The sequence below is a fragment of the Pleurodeles waltl genome, chromosome 7, assembly GCF_031143425.1.
Source record: "Pleurodeles waltl isolate 20211129_DDA chromosome 7, aPleWal1.hap1.20221129, whole genome shotgun sequence".
In the NCBI taxonomy this organism is placed as follows: Eukaryota; Metazoa; Chordata; class Amphibia; order Caudata; family Salamandridae; genus Pleurodeles; species Pleurodeles waltl.
In genome coordinates this window covers 103,968,450-103,989,329 of record NC_090446.1, presented here as the reverse complement: position 1 = coordinate 103,989,329, position 20,880 = coordinate 103,968,450, and the positions used below count along the sequence as shown (strand labels likewise).

General features: G+C 45.2%; 1 protein-coding gene across 2 annotated transcripts in view; it reads right to left on the bottom strand.

Annotated features, from left to right (window-relative positions):
* Positions 1–20,880, bottom strand: part of TCFL5 (transcription factor like 5) — a 480,737-nt gene that overhangs the window by 10,073 nt on the left and 449,784 nt on the right. The window lies entirely within an intron of this gene.

The following is a 20,880-nucleotide window of genomic DNA, read 5'->3' as shown; positions in this document are numbered from 1 at the left end:
GTAAGTCAACATGGCACTCCCCTCAGGGTGCCATGCCAGCCTCTCACTGCCTATGCAGTATAGGTAAGACACCCCTCTAGCAGGCCTTACAGCCCTAAGGCAGGGTGCACTATACCATAGGTGAGGGTACCAGTGCATGAGCATGGTACCCCTACAGTGTCTAAACAAAACCTTAGACATTGTAAGTGCAGGGTAGCCATAAGAGTATATGGTCTGGGAGTCTGTCAAACACGAACTCCACAGCACCATAATGGCTACACTGAAAACTGGGAAGTTTGGTATCAAACTTCTCAGCACAATAAATGCACACTGATGCCAGTGTACATTTTATTGTAAAATACACCACAGAGGGCACCTTAGAGGTGCCCCCTGAAACTTAACCGACTGTCTGTGTAGGCTGACTAGTTCCAGCAGCCTGCCACACCAGAGACATGTTGCTGGCCCCATGGGGAGAGTGCCTTTGTCACTCTGAGGCCAGTAACAAAGCCTGCACTGGGTGGAGATGCTAACACCTCCCCCAGGCAGGAGCTGTAACACCTGGCGGTGAGCCTCAAAGGCTCACCCCTTTGTCACAGCCCAGCAGGGCACTCCAGCTTAGTGGAGTTGCCCGCCCCCTCCGGCCACAGCCCCCACTTTTGGCGGCAAGGCTGGAGGGAACAAAGAAAGCAACAAGGAGGAGTCACTGGCCAGTCAGGACAGCCCCTAAGGTGTCCTGAGCTGAGGTGACTCTGACTTTTAGAAATCCTCCATCTTGCAGATGGAGGATTCCCCCAATAGGGTTAGGATTGTGACCCCCTCCCCTTGGGAGGAGGCACAAAGAGGGTGTACCCACCCTCAGGGCTAGTAGCCATTGGCTACTAACCCCCCAGACCTAAACACGCCCTTAAATTTAGTATTTAAGGGCTACCCTGAACCCTAGAAAATTAGATTCCTGCAACTACAAGAAGAAGGACTGCCCAGCTGAAAACCCCTGCAGCGGAAGACCAGAAGACGACAACTGCCTTGGCTCCAGAAACTCACCGGCCTGTCTCCTGCCTTCCAAAGATCCTGCTCCAGCGACGCCTTCCAAAGGGACCAGCGACCTCGACATCCTCTGAGGACTGCCCCTGCTTCGAAAAGACAAGAAACTCCCGAGGACAGCGGACCTGCTCCAAGAAAAGCTGCAACTTTGTTTCCAGCAGCTTTAAAGAACCCTGCAAGCTCCCCGCAAGAAGCGTGAGACTTGCCACACTGCACCCGGCGACCCCGACTCGGCTGGTGGCGATCCAACACCTCAGGAGGGACCCCAGGACTACTCTGATACTGTGAGTACCAAAACCTGTCCCCCCTGAGCCCCCACAGCACCGCCTGCAGAGGGAATCCGGAGGCTTCCCCTGTCCGCGACTCTTTGAACCTAAAGTCCCGAGGCCTGGGAGAGACCCTGCACCCGCAGCCCCCAGGACCTGAAGGACCGGACTTTCACTGGAGGAGTGACCCCCAGGAGTCCCTCTCCCTCGCCCAAGTGGAGGTTTCCCCGAGGAATCCCCCCCTTGCCTGCCTGCAGCGCTGAAGAGATCCCGAGATCTCTCATAGACTAACATTGAAAACCCGACGCTTGTTTCTACACTGCACCCGGCCGCCCCCGCGCGGCTGAGGGTGAAATCTCTGTGTGGACTTGTGTCCCCCCCGGTGCCCTACAAAACCCCCCTGGTCTGCCCTCCGAAGACGCGGGTACTTACCTGCAAGCAGACCGGAACCGGGGCACCCCCTTCTCTCCATTCTAGCCTATGTGTTTTGGGCACCACTTTGAACTCTGCACCTGACCGGCCCTGAGCTGCTGGTGTGGTGACTTTGGGGTTGCTCTGGACCCCCAACGGTGGGCTACCTTGGACCAAGAACTGAACCCTGTAAGTGTCCTACTTACCTGGTAAAACTAACAAAAACTTATCTCCCCCAGGAACTGTGAAAATTGCACTAAGTGTCCACTTTTAAAACAGCTATTTGTCAATAACTTGAAAAGTATACATGCAATTTTGATGATTGGAAGTTCCTAAAGTACTTACCTGCAATACCTTTCGAATGAGATATCACATGTAGAATTTGAACCTGTGGTTCTTAAAATAAACTAAGAAAATATATTTTTCTATATAAAAACCTATTGGCTGGATTTGTCTCTGAGTGTGTGTACCTCATTTATTGTCTATGTGTATGTACAACAAATGCTTAACACTACTCCTTGGATAAGCCTACTGCTCGACCACACTACCACAAAATAGAGTATTAGTATTATCTATTTTTACCACTATTTTACCTCTAAGGGGAACCCTTGGACTCTGTGCATGCTATTCCTTACTTTGAAATAGCACATACAGAGCCAACTTCCTACAAGCCCTTTATACCACACCATTCCAGGGTTCCTTTTGGAAACCGCAATTTAGGGGAGGTTTTAAAACCCAAACTACAGAGGTTTCCACCTCCCATCCAAAGCAAAGACAGCAGTATTACCCAAGGAGGTCAATTAGAGTCTCTTATAGAGGACACAATTTCAGGGCCAGAGGTAAATTCTCAGCCTCCAAAGATGCTTTCACACCTACTAAACAATGACTTCCCAAACATCCCATAATTCCATACGTCTCCTGTGGGAGGAAGACTGCAACAATTTCATTCTCACTGGCAAAAAATCACCGCAGATCAATGGGTACTCTCAATAATCCGCAATGGTTATTGTCTAGAGCGCATCTCCGCTACACCAAATATTCCACCTCGTTCTCACAGACTCTTTCCAGAACATACTATTCTACTAAAACAAGAGGTACAGTCTCTACTACTTAAGGAGGCAACAGAAATAGTTCCCATCTCACAGCAAGGAACAGGAGTATATTCCCTATACTTCCTTATACCAAAGAAGGATAGTACTCTCAGACCCATTCTCGATCTCAAGCCTCTAAATCTATATATCCTGTCAGAACATTTTCACATGGTCACTCTACAGGATGTCATTCCCTTACTGCAAAAACAAGATTACAGGACAACGTTAGACCTAAAGGACGCTTACTTCCACATTCCCGTACACCCAGCTCACCGCAAATATCTAAGGTTCGTAATTGCAGGCAATCACTATCAATTAAAGGTACTACCCTTTGGGGTAACAACAGCACCAAGAGTGTTCACAAAATGTCTAGCTGTAGTAGCAGCATACCTCAGAAGGCAACACATACCAGTCTTCCCTTATCTAGATGGTTGGTTAATAACAACCAGCACCATTCTAAAATGGCAACAACACACACAAAACACAATAGATACCCTATATAAGTTAGGGTTCACAATAAATTACCAGAACTCTCATCTTCAGCCAGCACAAATTCAACCTTATCTAGGAGCAATTCTGAATACTCAATCAGCATTAGCCTACCCAAATCCACAACAGATACAAGCCTTTCACTCCCTCATATCCCGAATGCAGGCCAATCACAGTAAAATTTGTCAGAAACTATTGGGAATGATGGCATCATGCATAGCAATAGTGCCAAATGCACGTCTAAACATGAGACAACTGCAACACTGTCTCTCGCAACAATGGTCTCAGGCACAGGGTCAGCTACAGGATCTAGTGTTTCTTAGACCGCAAACTTACAAATCTCTGCAATGGTGGAATCACAACAACTGTGTTCTCAGCCATCAAGGCATTTCAACCACAAATCATACACAAAATAGTCTTAAAAGGAACAGACAATATATATATATATATATATATATATATATATATATATATATGTTCGATGGCATGTGTAGCTGCAGATACACATGCTGTGCACATCCCGCCATCTGGTGTTGGGCTCGGAGTGTTACAAGTTGTTTTTCTTCAAATAAGTCTTTTCGAGTCACGAGACCGAGGGACTCCTCCCATTTCTACTCCATTGCGCATGGGTGTCGACTCCATCTTAGATTGTTTTTTTTCCGCCATCGGGTTCGGACGTGTTCCTTTTCGCTCCGTGTTTCGGGTCGGAAAGTTAGTTAGAATCTCGGAAAATATGTCGGTATTGTTTGCGTTCGGTATCGGGTTAGTTACAACAGATCGACACCGAATTTAGAAGAGTTCCGGTGGCCCTTCGGGGTTTTTTCGATCCCCCGTCGGGGCCTGGTCGGCCCGGCCACGTGTGAATTCAAGGCTGATGGAACGGACCCCATTACGCTTCTGTCCAAAATGCCATAACAAGTATCCGTATACGGATCAGCATTTGGTCTGTAACTTGTGCTTGTCCCCAGAGCACAAGGAAGATACTTGTGAGGCCTGTTGAGCGTTTCGGTCCAGAAAGACGTTAAGAGACCGAAGAGCCAGAAGACTGCAGATGGCGTCGACAGAACAAGAGCGTTTCGAGGAAGAAGAGGAAGCTTTCTCTATCCAAGAGTCGGACTCAGAAGAGCTCGAGGCCGAAGAAACGCCAAAAGACGTCGAAACATAAGACTCACGAGAAGTCAACAAAAGCCCAGGGGACGCCACCGCCAACAGGCCATGGCTTAACCCAAACAAGCGGTGACCGAGCCAAGGCACCGAAAAAGGGCACGCTGGTGTCGAAGTCATCCGACTCCGGTCGAGATACCGCCACACAGCAATCTCGGACCCGAGACATCGGCTCCGAGAAATTTCGGCACCGTCACAGCGGCACCGAACAAATTCGACATCGAGACACCACCACGCCGAAAATTGCAAAGGTTTCTTCGGAGCCTAAAAAGACCTCCGAAAAAGTTTCGGTTCCGAAACATCCAGCCTCGGAGCCGAAAACAGGTTCCTATACAGAGGAACAAGGATTGGCCTCCCAAATGAAAAAACATAGATTTGGAGAGGAACTTCAAGCTGTAGAGCCAGACTATACTCAAGGGAGGCTCCACATTCATCAAGACACAGGGAAGATAACCACTCTTCCTCCAATTAAGATAAAAAGAAAACTTGCCTTTCACGAAAAGGACAAGGAGCCACAGGCAAAGGTGGCAAAGAAAACAACTCCACCACCTTCTCCACCACCATCAGTGCACACATCACCAGTAGCAACTCCTCCACTGATGCACTCCCCGACTCATACTGCCATGAGTCAAGATGATCCCGATGCATGGGACCTTTACGATGCTCCAGTATCGGACAACAGCCCAGACTCGTACCCTACCAGGCCGTCCCCTCCTGAGGACAGTACATCTTACACACAGGTGATCGCAAGGGCAGCTGCTTTCCATAACGTCACCTTGCATTCAGAACCAATTGAGGATGACTTCTTGTTTAACACGCTAACCTCCACTCATAGCCAGTACCAAAGACTACCTATGCTCCCAAGAATGCTAAAACATTCAAAACAAATCTTTCAAGATTCTGTTAAAGGCCGAGCCATAACTCCAAGAGTGGAGAAAAAATACAAGCCACCGCCAACAGATCCTGTTTATATTACAACGCAGTTAACTCCAGACTCAGTAGTTGTCAGGGCAGCTCGTAAGAGAGCAAACTCTCATACCTCGGGAGACGCACCACCTCCAGACAAAGAGAGTCGCAAATTTGATGCTGCAGGCAAAAGGGTTGCAGCACAAGCAGCAAACCAATGGCGCATTGCCAATTCACAAGCGCTTTTGGCAAGATATGACAGAGCGCACTAGGATGAGATGCAACATTTGATAGAACACTTACCCAAGGAGTTCCAAAAAAGAGCACAACAAGTGGTGGAAGAAGGACAAAGTATCTCTAATAATCAGATACGGTCTTCAATGGATGCAGCAGATACAGCTGCAAGGACAGTAAATACTGCAATAACAATAAGAAGGCACGCATGGCTCTGCACGTCAGGTTTCAAGCCAGAAATTCAACAAGCCGTGCTAAATATGCCATTTAATGAACAGCAGTTGTTTGGGCCGGAAGTCGACACTGCTATTGAGAAACTCAAGAAGAACACTGATACAGCAAAAGCCATGGGCGCACTCTACTCCCCGCAGAGCAGAGGCACCTTTCGCAAAACACCTTTTAGGGGAGGGTTTCGAGGACAACCTACAGAAACCACAACATCACAAACAAGGCCCACTTACCAAAGCCAATATCAGCGGGGAAGTTTTCGGGGGCAATATAGAGGGGGACAATTCCAAAGAGGTAGAGGAAAATTCCAAAGCCCCAAAAGTCCTCAAAATAAGCAGTGACTCACAAGTCACCCATCCCCATCACATAACACCTGTGGGGGAAGATTAAGCCAATTTTACAAACATTGGGAGGAGATAACAACAGATACTTGGGTACTAGCAATTATCCAGTATGGTTATTGCATAGAATTTCGAGAATTCCCTCCAACAGTCCCACCGAAAACACACAGTATGTCGAAACAACATATAAATCTTCTAGGATTAGAAGTTCAAGCATTGCTCCAAAAAGACGCAATAGAGTTAGTACCAAAACAAGAACTAAACACAGGAGTTTACTCACTGTACTTTCTAATACCCAAAAAAGACAAAACTCTAAGACCTATACTAGATCTCAGAATATTAAATACATACATCAAATCAGACCACTTTCACATGGTTACATTACAAGAAGTAATCCCACTGCTCAAACAACAAGACTACATGACAACACTGGATCTAAAGGATGCATATTTCCATATACCAATACATCCTTCACACAGAAAGTACCTAAGGTTTGTATTCCAAGGGATACATTACCAATTCAAAGTGTTGCCATTCGGAATAACAACTGCACCAAGAGTTTTTACCAAATGTCTAGCAGTAGTAGCTGCACATATCAGAAGGCAGCAAATACATGTGTTCCCGTACCTAGACGATTGGTTAATCAAAACCAACATGCAAAAACAGTGTTCACGACACACAAATTACGTCATAGAAACCCTACACAAACTAGGTTTCTCAATCAATTACTCAAAGTCACACCTTCTGCCGTGTCAAACACAGCAATACCTAGGAGCAACAATCAACACAGTAAAAGGGATTGCCACTCCAAGTCCACAAAGAGTCCAAACATTCCAAAATGTAATACAAGCCATGTATCCAAACCAGATGATACAGGTCAAATTAGTAATGAAACTCCTAGGCATGATGTCCTCATGCATAGCCATTGTCCCAAACGCAAGGCTGCACATGCGGCCCTTACAACAGTGCCTAGCATCACAGTGGTCACAAGCACAGGGTCAACTTCTAGATCTGGTGTTGATAGACCGCCAAACATACATCTCGCTTCAATGGTGGAACAGTATAAATTTAAACCAAGGGCGGCCTTTTCAAGACCCAGTGCCACAATGCGTAATAACAACAGATGCATCCATGACAGGGTGGGGAGCACACCTCAATCAGCACAGCATCCAAGGACAATGGAACATTCAGCAAAAACAGTATCATATAAACCACTTAGAACTGTTAGCGGTGTTTCTAGCTCTGAAAGCATTTCAACCCATATTAACCCACAAATACACTCTTGTCAAAACAGACAACATGACAACAATGTATTACCTAAACAAACAAGGAGGAACACACTCAACACAGTTGTGTCTCCTAACACAAAAAATATGGCATTGGGCGATTCACAACCACATTCGCCTAATAGCACAATTTATTCCAGGGATTCAGAATCAGTTAGCAGACAATCTCTCTCGGGATCACCAACAGATCCACGAATGGGAAATTCACCCCCAAATACTGAACACTTACTTCAAAATGTGGGGAACGCCACAAATAGATCTATTTGCAACAAAAGAAAACTCAAAATGCCAAAACTTCGCATCCAGGTACCCACAACATCAGTCTCAGGGCAATGCACTATGGATGAACTTGTCAGGGATATTTGCATACGCTTTCCCCCTCTCCCACTTCTTCCATATCTAGTAAACAAGTTGAGTCAAAACAAACTCAAACTCATACTAATAGCACCAACATGGGCAAGGCAACCGTGGTACACAACACTACTAGACCTTTCAGTAGTACCTCATATCAAACAGACCAGATCTGTTAACACAACACAAGCAACAGATCAGACATCCAAATCCAGCATCGCTGAATCTAGCAATTTGGCTCCTGAAATCCTAGAATTCGGGCACTTATACCTCACACAGGAATGTATGGAGGTCATAAAACAGGCTAGAAAACCTACCACTAGACACTGTTATGCAAATAAGTGGAAAAGATTTGTTTATTACTGCCATAATAATCAAATTCAACCTTTACACGCATCTGCAAAAGAGATAGTAGGATACTTACTACATTTGCAAAAATCTAAACTAGCTTTCTCTTCCATTAAAATACATCTTACGGCAATTTCAGCTTACCTGCAAATTACGCACTCAACTTCATTATTTAGGATACCAGTCATAAAAGCATTATTGGAAGGCCTAAAGAGAATTATACCACCAAGAACACCACCAGTTCCTTCATGGAACCTCAACATTGTCCTAACACGACTCATGGGTCCACCTTTTGAGCCCATGCACTCTTGTGAAATGCAATACTTAACGTGGAAAGTTGCATTTTTAATTGCCATCACATCTCTAAGAAGAGTGAGTGAGATTCAAGCATTTACCATTCAAGAACCATTTATTCAAATACACAAAAATAAAGTTGTTCTACGGACCAATCCTAAATTTTTACCAAAAGTAATCTCACCGTTCCACTTGAATCAAACGGTAGAATTACCAGTGTTCTTCCCACAGCCAGATTCGATAGCTGAAAGAGCACTACATACATTAGACATCAAAAGAGCACTAATGTACTACATTGACAGAACAAAACTAATTCGAAAGACAAAACAACTATTTATCGCCTTTCAAAAACCTCATACAGGAAATCCAATTTCAAAACAAGGCATTGCTAGATGGATAGTTAAGTGCATTCAAACCTGCTATCTTAAAGCTAAAAGAGAACTACCTATTACACCAAAGGCACACTCAACCAGAAAAAAGGGTGCTACCATGGCCTTTCTAGGAAATATTCCAATGAACGAAAAATGTAAGGCAGCAACATGGTCTACGCCTCATATATTTACCAAGCACTACTGTGTAGATGTGTTAACTGCACAACAAGCAACAGTAGGTCAAGCTGTACTAAGAACATTATTTCAAACTACTTCAACTCCTACAGGCTGAACCACCGCTTTTGGGGAGATAGCTGCTTACTAGTCTATGCACAGCATGTGTATCTGCAGCTACACATGCCATCGAACGGAAAATGTCACTTACCCAGTGTACATCTGTTCGTGGCATTAGTCGCTGCAGATTCACATGCGCCCACCCGCCTCCCCGGGAGCCTGTAGCCGTTTAGAAGTAGATCTTAAACATTTGTACATTTGTAAATATATTACTTGAAACTTCATTATGTACATACGCATTCACTCCATTGCATGGGCACTATTACTAGCATACACAACTCCTACCTCACCCTCTGCGGGGAAAACAATCTAAGATGGAGTCGACGCCCATGCGCAATGGAGTCGAAATGGGAGGAGTCCCTCGGTATCGTGACTCGAAAAGACTTCTTCGAAGAAAAACAACTTGTAACACTCCGAGCCCAACACCAGATGGCGGGATGTGCACAGCATGTGAATCTGCAACGACTAATGCCACGAACAGATGTACACTGGGTAAGTGACATTTTCCATATATATATATATATATATATATATAAAAACACATGCATGTATAACATCTGCATCAGTATAAACATATCAATAACATACAGGTGCTCACCCAAGGAAATCTTGGTAAGACCAGACAGGCAACGGGGAGGCGGGTGGGACCGTCAGGAATCCACAGGTAGCTAGTGTATCCACTAGTAAAGGCGTTACCGAAGGTAAGTAACTTGTTCTTCTGATGGATACAACTACCTGTGGATTCCTCACTCATTAAATAGAGTCCCAAAGCAGTACCGCACTCGGTGGAGGGTGCCGGAATGGTCAGACCAAGAAATCCTGCAGCACCGACTGTGCAAAATGGCCATCCCTCCTCACCTCCGAATCCAAGCAATAATGCTTCGCAAAAGTGTGTAGGAATGCCCAAGTTGCGGCCTTGCAGATGTCAACCACAGGAACACCTCCAGCCAGGGCCGAAGAGGCCGACTTAGCTCTGGTGGAATGAGCTCTTATTCCAACAGGGGGTTCCGTCTTTGCCAGAGAGTAACACAGCTTAATGCAAAGAATGACCCACCTGGAGAGTGTTCTCTTGTGGACTGCCTTTCCTTTCCTCTTTCCCACGTACCCGAAGAAGAGCTGATCTTCCAATCTGAACTCCCTCATCCTGTCGACGAAGAAGCTCAGTGCTCTTCTCGGGTCCAGACGATGCAGTCTTTCTTCCTCTTTCGAAGGATGAGGTGGAGGATGAGGTGGAGGATAAAAAGAGGAGAGTGTAATAGACTGACCCATATGGAAGGGTGAAACAACCTTCGGCAAGAAAGCAGCCTTGGTCCTCAACACCACCTTATCCCCATAAAAGGACGTGTACGGGGGCTTAACAGAAAGAGCCTGTAGCTCACTCACCCTTCTAGCCGAAGTAATGGCAACAAGGAAAACAGTTTTTAGAACCAATAGCCTTAAGGGGCAAGAATGCATTGGCTCAAACGGTGAGCCCATAAGAAATGTTAAAACTAGGTTTAAATCCCACTGAGGCATAATGAAAGGAGTGGGAGGATATCTATTAGTCAGGCCCTTTATGAACCTCAAAACTAATGAGGATTTAAATAAAGAGGGTTGGTCGGGCAGACACAGAAAGGCTGACAGAGCCGACAAGTAGCCCTTAACTGTCGCACCTGCACAACCCCTTTGTGCCAAGGATAACGCAAAAGACAAAATGTCCGATAAGTGGGCACCTAAAGGATAAATTTGCTTCTCTCCACACCAATTCACAAATTTAGCCCACCTGCTAGCGTAGAAAGATTTGGTGGAGTGTCGCCTGGCCGATAAAATAACATCCACCACCTCGGGTGGGAGAGAAAAGGAACTCAAGTTGCCCCGTTCAATCTCCAGGCATGAAGGTGCAGGCTCTGGAGGTGGGGGTGTAAAACCTGCCCCTGCGATTGTGAGAGGAGGTCTGCCCTATGAGGGAGACGGAGCGGGGGGCACAGTGAGAGTTGGAGAAGATCTGAATACCACTCCCTTCTTGGCCAATCCGGAGCTATTAAGATGACTTGGGCCCGGACCATAGCCGAAGAGCTTCTCTGCAGAGAAGGTACAACCCTACTCCTCCCTGCTTGTTGATGTACCACATCACGGTAGTGTTGTCTGTCAGGACCTGGAATGACTGACCGCGAAGGGAAGGGAGGAAGGCCTTGAGAGCCAGACGTATCGCCCGCAATTCCAACAGATTTATGACCAATGACCTTTGACCTCCAGGTCCCCCACATGAGCTCCCCACCCTAGAGTGGAAGCATCCGTTATCACTGTGGCCACTGGAGGAGGCAGCGAGAACGGCCTTCCTTGGGAAAGGTTGCCGTCCGCAGCCCACCATCGAAGATCCGCTGCAGCGTCTGGAAATCTTTACAGATTCCTCGAGATCTCCTTTGTGTTGAAACCACTGCCTTCGGAGGCACCACTGAAGAGCCCTCATGTGCCAGCGTGCATGAGTGACCAACAGAATGTAAGAAGCAAACAGACCGAGCAGACGAAGGACCTTGAGGACTGGAATGACCGCTCCACTTTGAAAACATTGGAACCAACGCCTGAATGTCCTGAATCTGCAGAGGCGGAGGAAAGGCACGATTCAATGTTGTGTCCAGTACCGCCCCTATGAACAGGAGACGTTGAGGGCTCCAGGTGAGATTTGGGCACGAGCTCCGGAGACTTGGCCTTGATCAACCAATCGTCTAGGTAAGGGAATACCGCTATCCCCTTCCTCCTGAGCTCTGCCGCAACCACCGCCATCACCTTCGTGAAGACTCGAGGTGCTGAAGTGAGACCAAACGGAAGGACCGCAAACTGATAGTGTTGCGATCCCACCACAAACCGGAGATACTTCCTGTGCGACTTGAGTATCGGGATATGAAAGTAAGCATCCTGCAAGTCGACAGACACCATCCAATCTCCTTCGTTCAATGGCAAAAGCACCTGTGCTAGGGTCAGCATCTTGAACTTTTCCTGTTTGAGGAACCAATTCAAAATCCTCAGGTCCAGGATTGGTCTCAACCGACCATCCTTCTTGGGGATCAGGAAATATCTTGAATAACAACCCTGGCCCCTCTCCTGCTCTGGAACCAACTCTACTGCACCTTTCGAAAGGAGGACTAGAACCTCCTGTTCTAACAACAGGAGATGTTCTTCCGAACAGAAGGATGGACGGTGAGGGATGGGGGGTGGAAACTCCCGAAAGGGAAGGGCATAGCCTTTCCCCACAATACTGGTGACCCAGGAGTCCGATGTTATTGCCTCCCACATGTGGAGAGAGTACATTAACCTCCCCCCTACAGGAGTAGTATGCAAGGGAATTGGTGGATGACTAAGGCTGCTTTCCATGCTGCACCCCTCCTGAGGAAGAGGAAGAGGCAGAGTGCTGCTGGGTGGCCCCTCTGGTTCGAACCCTACCCCTCCCCCTATACGATCTGTAGGGGAGGGCAGTGGTGGCTTGCTGTTGAAACCTGACCCGAAAGGAGGAGCCACGACCAAACCCCCTAAACCTTCTGAATGATCGTGAAGAAACAGAGGAGGAGGCCTGCAAGCCCAAAGATTTTGCTGTGGCTCTACTTTCTTTAAACCTTTCAAGGGCAGAGTCCGCCTTTGACCCAAAAGGTTTATCCCCATCAAAGGGTAGATCAAGCAGGGCCGACTGAACATCTGGAGAGAAACCTGAAGAACGAAGCCAGGCCTGTCTTCTCGTAGCGACAGTGGTGCCGATAGCCCTGGCCACAGAATCAGTTGTGTCCAGCCCTGACTGGATTACTTGGGTCACCGCAGCCTGAGCATCCGACAAAAGGCCCAACACCTCCTGAGGTAATCCAGAATGAGATGTCTTGACCTCCTCCATAAGAGCGTAGATGTATCTGCCCAAGATACATGTGGCATTCGTGGACTTAAGGGCCATACTATAAGAAGAGAAAGTCTTTTTTGGAGACTGGTCGATCTTTTTAGAATCTCTGTCCGAAGGAACACCCGGAAAGGAACCTGGACCAGTACGTGAGGAACATGAAGCTTGCATCACCAAGCTTTCTGGAGTCAGGTGCTTTGACAAAAAGCCTGGATCCGCAGGAGCCACACGATATCTACGAGCTACTGTCCTGTTAACAGCCATAGATGTGACTGGCTTTTTCCAAATCTCCATAATTGGATCAAGGAGAGCCTCATTAAAAGGCAAAAGAGGTTCTGCAATAGCCGAGGCCGGATGTAGCACTTCTGTCAAAATGTTGGGTTTCGCCTCAGCCACTGGGAGGGGAATGCCTAAAAAGTCAGCTGCTTTTCTTAAAACATAGTGGAAAGAAGCAGCCTCCTATGTATATTCCCCAGGAGATGTCAAGTCCCACTCTGGGGAAGTGTCAAAGCCACTAGCAGTGTCCAAACCATGAAGATCTGCCAGAGGCTCCTCAATCTCACCCTCCTCCAAGGCCTGTCTGTTATACTCCTGTTCCTCAAGGAGGCGAAGAGCTAGCCTCTTAGAATGAAGCCTGGCCTCGATCTTTGGCGTCGACAAGGCGTCCGCCGACGTCGATGACCTCACCGGACGCCGATCCTCTGATCCATCCGACGCCGGATCCATTGGCGCTGTGGGCTTCATCAGCAGTCCTCATCGGAGTCGCAGGTCCTGTAGGCGACGCCAAAGGAACCGGCGCCGAGCCAGCACCTCCCATTGGAAGGAAGGTCATGAAAGGTGTCGGCCGTAAAGGAGCCGGAGCACCCATATCAAAAGCCAATGGCCCGAAGGACCAGTTGGACCACCACCCGGAGCCATGTGTGCAAAAATGGCAAACATCGCATTAAGAAATGCGGAACTATCAGCACCAGGCGCCGGGAACGATGGATATTGCGGAGCCTGCGTCCGAGGTGATAACAGCGCCGGCCCAGGCATCTCAGATTGCGCAGGTGAAAACTCAGGATCCTGTTGAGGTACGACCTCAAAGACAGATGGCGGAGACATCAGAGAAGTCGGAGGCGTCTGCGGCTGAGGAGTGATGGTGGGACTAACCTCCCATGTCTTATGGCGCCGAACCGAAGGCGACCTCGAGCGTGAACGCTCTCTACTCGAACGGTGTCGAGAATCACGACGGCGCCGGGAGTCACGGTACCGTCGATGAGATTTCGGTGATGAAGATCTGCGCCGGTGCCGCTTTTCCTTCTTTTTGGACTTCGCCAAAAACAGCTTAGCCTCTCGTTCCTTCAACGCTTTAGGATTCATGCGTTGACAGGATCCACATTTTTCCACTTCATGGTCGGAGCTCAGACACCACAAGCAATCCACATGTGGGTTTGTCACCGACATCTTGCCTCCGCACTCTCTACAAGGCTTAAAGCCCGACTTTCGTTGTGACATTTCGATAGATACAGTAACTGTAACTACGCAGCAGAAACAGTTGCTCCCTCGAAGAATAACCGTTGCGCGAAGGCACGGAAAAAAGGGAACTGACGTCAGCACGCCGGCGAGGACCTCTTATTGCCTGTATGACGTCAGACGCCGTCGCGTGGGAGTCGGGCAATTGTGACGTCCTCGTTGACGTGCTGAAGCTAGGAGAAAATTTCCATCGGATGTTGGCGCATGGGGAAAATTCAATGAGTGAGGAATCCACAGGTAGTTGTATCCATCAGAAATAGACCTTTTAGCAACAAGCGAAAATGCAAAATGCCAAAACTTTGCATCCAGATACCCACACCCTCAGTCCAAGGGCAATGCTCTATGAATCAACTGGTCAGGGATATTTGCTTACGCTTTCCCCCCTCCTGTTCATTCCATTTCTGGTCAACAAGATGCGTCACACTTCCCTCACCATGATATTCATAGCTCCCATGTGGGCACGTCATCACTGGTACACAACACTGCTAGATTTGTCAGTAGTACCACATCAAAAGCTTCCAAACAGACCAGACCTGTTAACTCAGAACAGGGGACAAATCAGGCATCCCAATCCCAGTGTGCTTAATTTGGGGATTTGGCTCCTGAGGTCATAAAATTTCGATATCTACAGCTTCCATAAGAATGTATGGACATGCTAAAACAAGCATGTAAGCCAACAAAATGGAAATCTTTCGTATACTACTGTCAACCTAAAAATATTGATTCACTTAAAGCATCAGTACAGCATATTGTGTGTTATTTGCTTTATTTACAAAAAGCAAATCTTGTCTATTCCTGTATTAAAATTCATTTAGCAGCGAGATCAGCCTACCTACAAAATAAACAACATACCTCTCTGTTTAGAGTTCCTGTCATGAAAGTATTTATGGAAGGGCTTAAACGAATTATTCCACCTGGAGTTCCACAAGCTCCTGCATGGAATCTTAACACTGCGCTCACGAGACTTATGGGTCCCCCAATCGAACCCATGCACTCTTGCACTATTCAATTTCTAACTTGGAAGGTTGCTTTCTCAGTAGAAATTACTTCCTTAAGAAGGGTAAGTGAAATTCAAGCATTTACTCTAGAAGAACCTTTCTTCCAGGCACACAAACACAAAGTAGTACTTAGGACAAATCCACATTTTTTGCCTAAAGGGGTTTCACCTTTTCACATTAATCAGTCAGTGGAATTGCCAGTCTTCTTTCCGCAGCCAGACTCTACTGCTGAAAGAACTCTCCACACTCTTGATCTCAAAAGAGCTCTAATGTATTATGTAGACAGAACAAAAGACTTTGGAAAAACTAAACAACTTTTGGTTGCTTTCCAACAACCTCATAAAGGTAATCCCATTTCTAAACAAGGATTAGCTAGATGGATTGTAAAATGTATTCAAACATGCTATCTCAAAGCAAAAAGGCAGCTATTACTAACTCCAAAAGCACATTCCACTAGAAAAAAAGGGTGCTTCCATGGCATTTTTAGGAAATATACCATTGGCGGATATATCCAAAGCAGCCACATGGTCCACGTCACACACATTCACTAAACATTACTGTGTGGATGTGTTATCTCGACAGCAAGCAAATGTTGGCTAAGCAGTGCTAAAAACACTATTTCAAACTACTTCAACTCCTACGGGCTAACCACTGCTTACTTGGGAAGAGAAATGCTTTTTAGTCTAAGCATAGCATGTGTATCTGCAGCTACACATGCTATCGAACGGAAAATGTCACTTACCCAGTATACATCTGTTGGTGGCATGTAGTGCTGCAGATTCACAGGTGAAACTATTAAGGATACTAATACGTGAGAGCTATAGTTGCAGGTAAGTAACTTTTGTTCTCCATCATAGGATTTCTCGTCGATTCATATGCTCCAATACAGATTAGCAAACCAGTCCAAAAAAAATGTGGATGATGGGAATGAGACATACCTCAAGCAAAAAGGTTTCTCAGTGCTGCTGGTCCTACTTATGTCTCCATCCTTAAGTGCATATCCAGGCAGTAGAATTTGAAAAAAAGAGTGGGTGGAACTCTAAATAGCTGATCTCCAAAAATCTCTTAACCAATATTCCTGAGAATTTTACACTGTGGTAGAATTAGCTCTTATACATTGCCTGAAACCTCCCTCCCTTTCCTTGCAATGTGACCAGATGAATGAGATGATGTTTAGAGTGAAAGGCTACTCCTGAGAGTTTCCCGGCAAATCTACCTGAAGGTTCCCTGTTTTAACAAGGATCAACCTTTGTTAGATTGTCCAAAAGCAACTAAAGCTCATCAGATTTACAAGCGGTTTTAGTTGTATCCAACAGAACTTAAGACATTATTCAAAACCTAAAGAGTGTAATACTCCTTCTGTTTCCGTTGATGATTTGTGGGAATTAAGAGCCGGGTTTATATATAGTTAGTGCCGCCTTTATGTCATTTTTTGATGCAAAAGCGGCGCAAACTTATAAAATATAAGTATATATTTGTGAGTTTGCGCCACTTTTGCGTTAAAAAATGACGTAAAAGTGGCACTAACTTTTCATAAATCAGGCCTTAAGTATATAAACATACCTGCTCATTTAAACACAAGTATTATGGTACTCTTTTCATGAACCCAGTATTCATTCTTAGGTTTACTTTATAATTAAAGAAACGCAGGTACGGTCCTCGTATGGCATATGTCTTTAATTACCTTGCTCCTGTTATGAAGTAATTGCTAGCAGAACTGCAGTCTTCCATGATAAATGTTGAATAATATAATTATGAATAGGTTCACATGGGTATTTCACTAAATCGGCCTACACTATATTTAATTCCAAAAACTGAGCTGGTATTTTCATTGGTGTAAAAGTATGAAATACACCTTTCATAAACTCTTACATGATATTGTTTAAGAATAAAAAAGGTTGTTCCCAGCTGTTTCTTAAATATCTAGGTATGCCTAATATGTGAATTCTGGTGGATCTATAATACCTGATTAGGCTAATAGCAGTGAATAAGAAAGAAATTGATGAGGTGCTATGTATAATTTGTTTAGACTGTTAGACTGAGCCCATTTATGAAAATAAGTCAATTCACAAGCATATCTTAAGCATGGAATAGCATATCATTGCCTTCGGAATGTTTCTACAATCATTTAGAATTTGCAAAGCACCAAACTCTAAGCCCCCACAGCCAGGTGATCAGTTGCAATGAGCCAGGATCTGGAATGGTAATCTGTCCGATTCCTGGACAGTAAAGGTGTCTCTCTTGAGCTGTCCATAAAGTGTTGAAGGACAAAACTGAATGATTGCATCATGCATTGACTCGTAGTTAAATAAGTTCATGAATTTCGCTGTCTTAAATTGGTAAAAGATCATTTTTATTCTATGAAATTAAATGTGGTTCCAGGAGGTGAACCAAAAGGAAAAGAAACAGCCAACACGTGTTTCACCCCTTCCCGACATGCAGGCTGGGGCTTTCTCAAGGCTGATAGATACATATATATAACATGCCAAAAAGTATAAAAATCACACAGTAATTTATAGAGGTACCCCGAAGTGTGTGCACAGACAGCCATATAAGGAGTAGGGCAATCACAGAGAAATTTAAACAAAAAAACTACGAGTATTGACTGACCCAATTTGTAAGTAAGCAAAGGTATATTGTGAACAGCACAAAATCAAATGTATTTTAATTCCAGCCATTGCCATATAGAAGTCCAGTTGTTATATTATGCGATTTTGAGGCATAATATATTAGAAAAAAGCCAGCATTATCAATAATTAATATAAATGTAAAACAATTTTTATGACCAATTCCAATGAATAAGCATGTCAAATCAGAGTTCAGTACAGTAGCATATTAGAAACATCAAAACATCAATTGAAGAATAGTAAAAAAACATACAAAATCTGCCAGTTGTCAGGGATATGTTGACATTAAGATGAAGTCGCCAAAACGATAAAAAAAATAAAAGTAAATAAAAGGAATGCGTTAGACCGAGTGTTGTGCAAACTAATGACAAACTGCACAGAAGCAAAACAGTTGAGACCAAATGGTTAACATGCTAAGAAAGACGTGCAAGGGTGCAGTAGTCTGCATCGCACACCAGAAAAACAGCAACTCAAAGGGAGAATTCAAGATATGCTCTAGAATGGTCACTAAAAAACAAAAAAGGACATCTAGGCCCATATGTATACTTTTTTATGCAAAACTGCGCAATCACAGTTTTGCGTCAAAAGAAATTAAGTTACTTACCTGTAACTGTAGTTCTCCAGTATTGGAAACTTTCATAGATTCACATGCTTGAATCATTCCCCGTCATCGAGATGGGAGCCCCCGGTATAAATTACACAAGTGGTGTTAAAATATATTAACAAAAAAGGCCCTAGGCCTCTTCACTTTAACAGTCTATCAGAGTCATTTTAGGAAAAGGACCAAACTTGAGCATCCACCAATCAGGCGACACCACCCTTTAGAATCCTCCTGAGAGAAGCTCCAGCACCTCCGATTTTCCAAGCACAAGTGCATTAAAGATAGGAAAAGAGAGAGAGAAAAAAGGTGAAAGTGAGCTTCTTCGGGGAGGTGGGTGGGTCGCATGTGAATCTATGAAAGATTCCAATACTGGAGAACTACAGTTACAGGTAAGTAACTTATTTTCTTACTCCAGTATTGGAACTTTCATAGATTCACATGCTTGAATCAGAGTAGAGAGCAGTACTTATGCACAATGTACCATTGTAACCATACATGATACAAAACTTGCGCATATATAAAACATAAGTATATACATGTATATAAATCCATATAACTATATACCTATATATTAAGAAATACTTCAAAGAACATATGGTATGTGAATACTATCATTAATTATGTCCACTTTTCTCTATGTTACACTGTTCTCTTTTCTTTTTTTTCTTTTTTTAATCATAACTCTGTAACCAAAATTAAGGGATATAAACAATGTGCATACCTGTTCTAGGATGGAGGGATGGAAAATAAATGGCTCACCTTCACCTGAAGAGATTCCTTAGCACTGCTTGACCCACTGCTACCTCTCCCTGAGATAGAGATTCCAAGCAGTAGTGCTTTGTGAATGTATGACAGCTCTTCCATGTTGCTGCCCTACAAATGTCTTGGAGGGAAACTCCCGCGAACAGCGCTGCTGACGAAGAGACTGCCCTCGTAGAATGAGCATGTACAGATGAGTGCAGAGGTTTAACCGCTGCTTGATGGCAGAAACGAATGGCTGAGGCGATCCATCTGGAAATACTCTGCTTGGAGAGTGGTTGGCCTTTTCTAGGTACACTGTATGCTACGAATAGCTGATTCGAGCGACGAAAAGATTTAGTTATGTCCAAATAGAATTGAACACATCTTAAAACGTCTAAGGAGTGTAATTCTCTCTCCGCCGGAGTAGACGGATGAGGAAAAAAGGATTTGAAGACTAACGGCTCATTGATGTGAAAGTCTGAAGGAACCTTCGGGATGAAATGTGGATTAGCAGTCTGTCTCGTTTAAACTGTAAGAACGGCTCTTGAATAGAGAGGGCCAGCACTTCGCTGACACGTCTGGCTGACGTGAGAGCCACCAATAAAGCAACCTTCCAGAAAAGGAATTTGAGAGAGGCACGATGGATTGGCTCAAACGGATGCTTCATCAGCTGCGCTAAGACAATATTTAAATTCCAGGAAGGAGGTGGTGGTCTGAATGGAGGGCCAACCCTGAAAAGCCCTTTCAAAAATCTCTTGATCAGACGAGAGGAATAGAGCGAGGGTGAAGCATCCGAACGTCTGTATGCTGATATTGCCGCTAGATGTACTTTTATGGAAGAATGTGCCAAGCCTGCTTGCGCTAACTGCAATAAGTATGGCAATATTTGCCCTGGCGGTGAAGATAGTGGGTCAACCTGCCACTGATGACACCAGACAAAACCGTTTCCATTTGCAAGAATAAGCCTTATTGGTTCTATCCGCTCTAGCTTTGGACAAGATATCCCTACACTCTTGTGGAATATTCAGATGTGCAAACTCCCTGTGCTCAGGAGCCATGCTGACAAACTCATCGACTGTGGATCCGGGTGCCATACTTGCCCTTTGCTCATTGTTAACAATTGTGGAAACAGTTTCAGCGGAATGTGAGGCTTGATTGACGAAGGAGTTCCGCAAACCAGTGTTGACGCAGCCAATACGGGGATATTAATATTAAATGTAAATTAGCACTTGTATAGCGCACTACTCACCCGTTAGGGTCTCAAGGCGCTGTACTCATACCGCTATGGAACCCCTCCTGGCTTTTCCCTGTGAGGCGCCCACTCCTGAGCACCCCCAGGGTGAAGCCAGGCATCCAAGCGCTGTTGGGGCCGTTGTGGAGATTAAGCAAGCTATTGCCCAGAGTTGCAGAGTGGGACCCATGAATTAGATTAGGCACCGAGGCGA